Below are 9,920 nucleotides of genomic sequence, written 5' to 3'. Positions count from 1 at the left end.
CTACAGATCCTATAGACATTGAGAAGATCTGAGAAAACTTTATACACATAAATTTTCAACTTAGTGAAATTAGCCCTTCCTTGGAAAACAAAACCTAGTATAGATCACTAAACATTAAATAAAAAATTCGTGTAGTTCTGTACCTATTAAATAAACTTAATTCATGTAACTATCCTTTGCCACCTTAAAAAAAAAGTCTCCAAGACTAGATATTTTCTCTGAATGATCCTATCTCTGTCATAAAATATTTATTCTAACCCCAAATATAAAAATATTTTATAATCTCCTCTTGAAAATAGAAGAGTAAGAAACATATTCCTATTTACTTTATGAAACTAATATTGTGAGATTACACTGAAATTAAAACCAAAGACAATATAGAAATAAAAATGTAGACCAATATGTTTCATGAGTTTAGCTGCAAAAAAATCCTCCACAAAATACTACACATGGAATTCAATAATATAGAAAAGGAAGTAAACACCATGACCAAATGGTGTTTATCCCAGGAATGCAAGACAGGTTCAATATTAAATAGTCAGCATAACATAGTATCTTAACTAGTTAGGGGAAAAAAATAGCGTGATCTAGAAAAAAATCATTTGACAGAAGTAACTCTTATTCGCAATGAAAAGTGTCAGAAAAAAATAGGAAGGAAGGAGAAACTTTCTGTTTTATAAACAGTATCTATAAAAATTCTATAGCTAACGTTCTTCACAATAGTGAAAGGCTGAAACCTTTCTTCCTGAGATCCATTACAAGACAAGTCTACATATGCTCAACTCTCATTCAATATAGAGCTGCAGGTTGTAGCTAGTGGATCCAGGCACAAAAAAAAAAAAAAAAAAAAAAAAAAAAGAGTGAGAGAAAGACATGAAGATCAGAGATCAGAAGGGAATAAAAATTCCTCTCTTTGCTGATGGCATGGCTGTCTATATGCTAATTCCAGAGGAATCTAAAAGCGTCTCTATATTAGCAACAAATATGTGGATAATGAAATTGAAAGAGCCATACTATTTATAAACATGAAACAAAACAAAAATTTACATGATATAAAACATTTGTAGTATGTATATGCTGAAAAGTAAACAACAATGATGAAAGAAAAAATCTAAATAAATGGAAAAATAAACCATATTTATTGATGAGAAGGCTCAACAGAGTAAATGTAAATTCTCACCAAACTGATATACAGATTTTAAAAATCTTATCAAAATCCTATAGATAGATAGATAGATAGATAGATAGATAGATAGATAGATATAGATTAACTCATTCTAAAATTTACATGGAAAATCAAAAGAATCATAATAGCTAAAACAATTTTGAAAAAGGAGACTAACTGGAGAGACCAGTTTCCCTGATTTTAACAATTAACATACAGCTCCAGTAATCAAGACTCAGTTGATGGCTACATAAGTCAATGGAACAGGACAGAGAGCCCAGAAGTAGGCCTACACAAATATGCCCAGCTGATGTATGACTAGGGTGCAAAGGCAATTTAATGGAGGAAAGATAACCTTTACAACAAATAATGCTGCAGGAACTGGACATTGGTAGGTAAGATGAAAAATAAACCAACAAACAATACCCAAGTCTTAAACCCTGTTCAAAAACTAACTCAAACTAAATTACAACTTTAATGTAAAAGAAAAATTATTAAACTTTTAGAAAGCAATGAATAGAGAACATTTTGGGGGTGCAGTTACAAAAAAATATTTAAACTTGATACCAACCATGACAGTAAAAAGAGAAACCAGGGCTGAATATGAATATCCATATATGTGTATATATGTAAAATCAGTAGTGTATCACTATTTAGCATGCTTAAGTCCAAAAATATTTAGACTTGTTAGTAAACATGACAGTAAAAGGAGAAACCAGGACTGAATATGAATATATATATAGACATATATATATAAAATCAGTGGTATATCACTGTCTGGCATGCTCAGAACCCTGGGTTTGATACTTAAAAATGAAAAAAAAGAAAAGAAAAGAAAAACAGAAAAGAAAAAAAGCAAACTACAGACTGATTAAAAAAATTTCCAAACTCTATTTCCAACAAAGAACCAGTCTCTAGAACTTAAAAGAACTCTCAAAACTTATAGTAAAGAAATAAACAATCTAAGTAGAAAATAGGCTAAAACCATGTAGAGCCATTTCACCAAAGAGGAGGTACAGATGGAAAATCAGCACACGAAAAGCTGCTCAACATTATTAGTCATTACTTATAAGTCCAGCATGGTGGAACACACCTGTAATGCCAGTGGCTCCTGAGGCTGAGGCAGGAGGATCACAAATTCAAAGCCAGCCTCAGCAGTGTGTGAGGCCCTAAGCAACTGAGTGAGATCCTGTCTCAAAATAAAAGGCTGGGGATATGGCTCAGTGGTTAAGCACCCCTGGGTTCAATCCTAGGTACCAAAAAGAAAGAAAAAAATTATAATTAGATATCACTACACATCTACTAAAATAAATAATGTTAAAAAGAATAATAAAAGATACCACCAAATGCTGGTGAGGATGCAAAGCACTGGATCACTTATAGCTTATAGGAAGGTAAGTGGCCTAACCACTCATAAAAGCATTTTGGCATTTTATTAAATGTTTACACATGGAACCAAAATATAACCCAGCAATTATACTCTTGAGCATTTTCCTGTACAAAAGAAAACTTAGGTTCATATAAAACACAGACCTACATGAATGTTCGTAACAGCTTTATTCAAATAGTCAAAAACTGATGACAACCTAGATATGCTTTGAGGGATGAAGTTGCATATTCATACTATGAAATCAAAAGGAACAAACCATTTATGCACAGAATCCTGAATTAATCTCCAGAGAATTACAGTGATTGAGAAAAAGCCAATTCCATGAATTTTCCTACTGTGATGCCACATACATAACTGTTAGGAGCTAAATTGTGTTACTCCAAAATTTGTATTCTAGTGAAGTCCCAGCCCCAGTATTTCAGAGTGAGACCATGTTTGTAGGTGGCTATTAAAGAGAAAATAAAGGTAATACAAGGTCAGTAAGGTGGGCCGAGTACAATATGATGGGAGTCCTTACACACACACACACACACACACACACACACATACACACACACACACACACGTGGTGGGATGAGAATGTGAAGACACAGGGAAAAGATGGCCATCTAAAAGCAAAAGAGAGAAGCTGTTTAAGGAAACCAGCCATGCTAGTACCTTGATCTCTGACTTCTAGCTATCTAGAACATGAGGGAATAAATTTCTGTTATTTAGCCACCAACTCTATGGTATGATTTGATGGCAGTTGTAGACAACTAATATAATAACCTTGAATTGAAAAACAAATATAGAAATGTGGAACCCATTAGTGGTTTTCAGGGATCAAGGAATGGTTTAGAATGAAAGGGGAGTTGGTATGGTTATAAAAAGAAAACTGAAGGATTCTTTCCATGATGGAAATGCTCTGAATCTTGACAGTTTCTGTATTAATATCCTGGTGCTGATTATTTTGCTATAAATTTGCAAGATTATTACCACTAAGAAAAATTTTAAAGGGGAAAAGACCTCAATCTGTTGTATTTCTTACAATTTGATGTAAGTCTACAATTATCCCGATTTTTAAGAAAGCTTGATTAAGTATAAGATGGCATGGCAATATTCATGCAAAGGACATTTAATAAAGAGAATTAAAAATGTTCAGAATAATTGGAAAGGCAATTTGTAGAATTTTGGGCATCCTGATTCAACTGTTGATTTCTTAGGGCATGCCCAATATAGCTGTTGAACCAAGATCAGAAAACTGCCACTTTACCATTGCCACAGCTACTTTTGTACCCACACAGTACGAGGTCAATGAGTCCAGTGCTGTAATTACCTTGAAATAACCAGATCTCTATGTTCATGTTCACCAGCAGCTATATCACCAGGAGAATAGGCTCTGCCATATCTGTGCCTTTTAAATAACATGCCAGTGTAAAAAAAAATCAGTGAAACAGTTTGAAGTCTAGTAGTAGAGACAATGACAATCTTGAAAATTAGTTTTTAGATTTCCAACCACTCCCCTTAGAGGATAGATGGAATGCAAATTTTCAGAGACAATACAAAGTACCTACCACACTAACACCTTTTAAGTCTATTATAAGAACTAAAAAAAATAATATTTGTGGAAGTATCCTTAACTGCTAGTCAAATGTTAGCTTCAGGCCAATGTAACCTTGAAGAACTGCTTGTTGTCTTTCCATCCTTAGGTTCCATTAATGGAAAAAGTGATGAAAGTTGGATAAGCCCTTCATCAAATCCATATAGTAAAATACAGTCCTTGGTGGTTTTCCCTTTTATATGCTACCTATCTCATTGATTGCTGTCAGACCCACATTTTCAACTTTTAACTCTTAAATTTATATCCTTTCTTCTGAATTCAGCCTTTGAAATTTCATTTATTATATCATAAATCTTCGATTAGATATTTTATCTGTATTTCATAATTGATTTGCTCCAAATTCAAGAGCTCTTGTGTTAGGAGAAATAGTGGGAAATGTTGTTCAAAGGATGCAAAATCTTACATAGATTGAAGGAATAAGTTCAAGAGATCTAATGCATAACACAGTAATTATAGTTAATAACACTGTATATACATTATACCTAGAAATGGCAGAGTAGATTTTAAGTGTTCTGAACACAAAAAATGAGTATGTGAAGAAATACATGTTAATTAGCTCAAAAAATAAATTCTAGACACCTTGAGTTTGTGTTATAAGCTGTTTCATTCAAAGGGATACAATGATTTGCAAAAATACAGATAGTACTTGAAGTTAAAAATGACTATAATTTAAAATGTGGATAATGAATTGAGGCAAGTTTACATGCTTCTCAAGATAGTTCATCTTTGCCTATCTCCAAGATCTTAGACCAATAGAAACGTACTATTACTGTCTGCTCTTTTTCTCCTAATATTTCTGTCTCAGCTCTTTCTGGGATGAAGAATGGACTTTCGCAAGAGCTCTTTTGTATATGCCTCACTAAGTTGTGTAAAATAGAACTTGGCCAGACTCTCCAAGCATCTGGACCTCTGTAATTCCTCCTGATTCTGGTGAAATCCAGCTCATGCAGTCTGTTTTCCTCAACATAACCAGAAGTCTGGGAATGACAACACACTACAATGAACTAAGACAGACAAGAGAAATGAATGATCTTGTCTTCCTGGAAAGCTGCTTGAGATGGATGGGCTCACATCTGCTCTCTGGAAGATGATCCTCATAATCTAAAAAAACAATTGCATTATACTTTTGACACGGTTGCCAAATGGATAATGAAACAATTTGTCCTTTCTTCTCTTCCCTGCCTCACACTCATTTCCTTCATATTCCCCTTTATTCTTATAGCCCCAGGTTTGCATTTCCAAATAAAGTCAATGTTCACAATCTTTATTCAGGCTTTAATTACAAAGTATCTGAGTTAGCACAATTTGTATCAAAAATATCTCATAAATACAGGTAATTAGGGTAAAATTTTGGTGTTAGATTGTTTATCTGTTCACAAGTAGATGACCATAATTCCTGACATGTAGTGACAACACAATTACTAAAATTTTGACCTGTGCCTAATTGTGATAAGCTGGAGCCAAGGTTTAGATAGAGAAATGGGTACATTGTTTGGTCACTATAGAGACAGTGATAATGATGAAGATAGTGGTTTGGGATGCAGGTTTTAATGACATAGAAGACCTCACAAAATAAAACCATAAAATCAATGCATCCAATGCAATCAATGCAATCAATGCATCAATGCTGTGAAAGATGAAATCCTCTATGGTTAAAATAACAGTCTAATATAATGCAGCCATTAGCTGACTAAATTAAAGTCAAGTCCAAGTTATGATAATAAGGGTTTCTGAGTATCAATAATTATGAAACTGGGAGTAACTCAAGGTCTTTGATGTAATGCCAAGATCATGATGGAAAACATTATTAGAAGAGGGATATTTGAATTGATGATCCCAAACCCATTGTGTCTCCAAGCTCCCCATTTCCCTCCTGACACATAGAGGCAATTTCTCAGGACAGTCTATGATAAGACTTTACCTGAAGTAGATATCTAGTAGCATGTTCCTGAAAGATTCTTGAAATCCATTACCACCCTTTGCCTCTAGCCTGATAACCAGACTTATGTAGACTGAACTACGATTTTCTAAACGTCAAAGGAAGAGGAAGCCTACAAAATGTGAACCAATAGGCAGTGAGTGAATATGCATGACCATGGATCTTAAAGATGTAAGAACAGGAGATATAGAAGATAAAATTCAAAAAAATTGATTCACATAAGGATATTCACCCATGACAAAGGACTGAAAATGTTGCCAAAAATACCTGGCTGTGGATTTAGCAATTTTCTTGAATGGCTCCTTGAAGTCTGGCATAAAACAATCTAGAGTAAAAAAGGTAGAGGTGCAGTAAATTATTTAATAAGGTAATGAAGTAAGACTCTAATGGCTTAAGGAAGTGGGAAAGATAGAGTGGATATACTTCATAAAAACTAAGAATAACCAATTTTTCCATTTTTACAAAATATGTTCAGAAAACACTTCTTTACAATTAAAGTAATTAGGAATGCCTTGATGGGAAAGGCATCTGAACTTTGGGAAATTCAGTAGTGACCAATCTTTGGAGTCAAGGGATGTTGCCAACTCTTCCTGCATCCAACTTGGGTAACTTTAAAGGGGAATGATGGGTTTCAGGACAGCAAAGCCCAAGAAGCAGAATTTGGCTGTGAGAAGCAAGGGAGATGTAATTACTGTAAGAGGAAATTATACTTTTTCCTATAGGAGACTGAGATGATGGCTAATAAATCATGATGTTCCCGGGAGTTTGACAGAAGGCCATTTGGCAAGGATATACCCCATTTTGCGTAATAAAATAGTCAAGGTCTGTCAAGCAGAAAGTTGATAGTCTTGCAATGGAAAATCATAGGCTCCCACCATTGTGACCACTTAAGTCAGTTTAGAGACCAAAGACCACTGATTGAAAGAAAGTCTGGAACCCTTGAGGAAGGATCCAAAGCATTCACACAATAAATATCCCTTCAATCTTCGCTAAAGTGAATACAGACACTTCCCCAGGTGACTGCAAAGAACAGATGACTGAAATTTTAAATCATAATTTAAATCATTAAATGCTGACATGAGCCAATATAAAACTGAACCAAACAAATCAATAAAGAAAAAAGAACCAAACAATAATCCCTCTCATGTTCCTGTTGTTAAAATGGAGTTATGGATGACAGGTAATAAATGAAGTTTCGTAAGTCCATTTGCCACTGGTCCACTGGATCTACAGCAAACTACAATGTTATTCCCAGGATCCCTGAATGTGTAATTGGAATATGTATACTACCATGTGGCAGAATATATAACACTGGTTACATACCTTGAGTATGATATGAATGGTGAAGAAAAAGATTCTCAAATTTCTCTCATAGTCACTAGTCAAAGAGAGTTAATCAAGTGTAATACTACATACTTTGGATAGTTAGAGAAATTAGTTAGCATCACTATTAAAAAACATTAAATGGAGAATCACAGCCTCTGGGATAGGAGTCCCCCATGTTCCTTCTTTGCTAGCAAAACAATAAACTTTCTTTTTCCTTTTCCTCAAAACCAAGTCCTTGTTATTGGATAGGCATCGGGGACAAGGACCGAGCTTTTGGCAACATGCCCAAGAAAGCAGCAACAGGGACTGCTCTTGGGTCCCATCTGGGATAACCAAATTTATTGCCAAAAGCTCAGTCCTTGTCCCTGATGACCATCCAATAACAAAGACACGATCTTGAGAAAAAAAAAAAAGAAGAAGAAGAAGAAGAAGAAGAAGTTTTATTGCTTTGCTAGAAGAAACACGGGCAATTCCTGTCCCAGAGGCTGATTCTCAAGTATCTTCATTTTAATTCCGTTTCAGTGAATCTGTGAGAGAAACACAGATTGATAGTGTACTGAACATTGGCAAGAAACTCTATGAGGGTAAAACCAAAGAAGTCTATGAATTGGTAGATAGTCCAGGAAAAGTCCTCCTGCAGTCCAAGGACCAGATTACAGCAGGAAATGCAGCTAGAAAGAATCATCTGGAAGGAAAAGCTGCAATCTCCAATAAAATTACCAGTTGTATTTTTCAGTTGTTACAAGAAGCAGGTATCAAAACTGCTTTCATGAGAAAATATGGAGAAACAGCTTTCATTGCGCCCCAGTGTGAAATGATTCCAATTGAATGGGTTTGTAGAAGAATAGCAACTGGTTCTTTTCTCAAAAGAAATCCTGGTGTCAAGGAAGGATACAAGTTTTACCCACCAAAAGTGGAGATGTTTTTCAAGGATGAGCAAATAATGATCCACAGTGGTCTGAGGAACAGCTAATTGCTGCAAAACTTTGCTTTGCTGGTGTTGTTATAGGCCAAACTGAAGTGAATATCATGAGTCATGCTACACAAGCTATTTTTGAAATATTGGAGAAATCCTGGTTGCCTCAGAACTGTACACTGGTTGATATGAAGATTGAATTTGGTGTTGACGTAACCACAAAAGAAATTGTTCTTGCTGATGTTATTGATAATGATTCCTGGAGACTCTGGCCATCAGGGGATCGAAGCCAGCAGAAAGACGGTCTTATTGTGACCTCAAGGAAGTAACTCCTGAAGGGCTCCAGATAGTAAAGAAAAACTTTGAGTGGGTTGCAGAGAGAGTAGAGTTGCTTCTGAAGTCAGAAAGTCAGTGCAGGGTTATAGTACTGATGGGTTCAACTTCTGATCTCTGCCACTGAGAAAAAATCAAGAAGGCTTATGGAAATTATGGAATTTCCTGTGAACTTCGGGTAACATCTGTCCATAAAGGACCAGATGAAACTCTGAGGATTAAAGCTGAGTATGAAGGGGATGGCATTCCTACTGTATTTGTGGCAGTGGCAGGTAGAAGCAATGGTTTGGGCCCAGTGATGTCTGGTAACACTGCATATCCAGTTATCAGCTGTCCTCCCCTCACACCAGACTGGGGAGCTCAGGATGTGTGGTCTTCACTTCGATTACCTAGTGGTCTTGGTTGCTCCACCATACTTTCTCCAGAAGGATCAGCTCAGTTTGCGGCTCAGATATTTGGATTAAACAACCATTTAATATGGGCCAAACTGCGAGCAAGCATACTGAACACATGGATTTTCTTGAAGCAGGCTGACAGGAAAATCAGAGAATGCAGTTTATAAGAAAGAATTTGTCATTTCTTTTTTTGTTTTGTTTTTGTTTTTGTTTTTTAGCAGAAAAAATACAAATTTCTAGTTTAGCTGCAGGGGAAAAAAAGCAAGATGAAAAGATGATTTTTAAATCAGAAAACAAAATTTATTAGTGAATAAACACTTCTGTAAGATTGAATTAAAAGATCAGCTGTTCATATTAGTATTCCTTAATAGATAGTGAAATTAGTGTAGAAATGTTTTCAAATTAATCTCTTACGATGTGGTCACTGTTAGGTAGAAATATATTTTATAAATGCTAATAAAATTCTGTTACAAAGCTCTAAAAAAATTAAATGATGCAGGGAGGCAGTTTCTATCATATCCCTACTGAAATTAGTGATTTAAATATTTCCAAAATTTGGTGATCCACCATGTGCTGTTTGTGGTAATAAAACAAATCCCAATGTTGGTATTATTTTGGCATGTTTTTTCCTTCTCCATCCCCATCCATGTGGAAGATGAATATAATTTGTTTTTACATGACATAGACAGTAGCATATCTTTCTAATCAGCTTCACCATTACATTAATCTCCTACTTCTCCTAAGTATGAGATGAGGATAGAAGACTGTTAGCAACTCAGAAAATATTTATATAGTGTGTTTGAATACCAAAATAAATAATTGTCATATTTGGTTACTTCCAAATGGGTTTTGATGT

General features: G+C 35.0%; 1 pseudogene across 1 annotated transcript; it reads left to right on the top strand.

The window, feature by feature from the left end:
- The first annotated feature begins 7,263 nt into the window (after positions 1 to 7,263).
- Positions 7,264 to 9,381, top strand: LOC306668857 (bifunctional phosphoribosylaminoimidazole carboxylase/phosphoribosylaminoimidazole succinocarboxamide synthetase-like; annotated as a pseudogene). Its single transcript has 2 exons — positions 7,264 to 7,274; positions 7,943 to 9,381. The product of its transcript is annotated as a bifunctional phosphoribosylaminoimidazole carboxylase/phosphoribosylaminoimidazole succinocarboxamide synthetase-like (transcript).
- Positions 9,382 to 9,920: the final 539 nt, after the last annotated feature.

This window comes from Sciurus vulgaris (genome assembly GCF_902686455.1).
Source record: "Sciurus vulgaris genome assembly, chromosome: 8".
NCBI classification, from domain to species: Eukaryota; Metazoa; Chordata; class Mammalia; order Rodentia; family Sciuridae; genus Sciurus; species Sciurus vulgaris.
The sequence above is the reverse complement of the archived record's forward strand: the minus strand, read 5'-3'. Positions and strand labels throughout refer to the sequence as shown.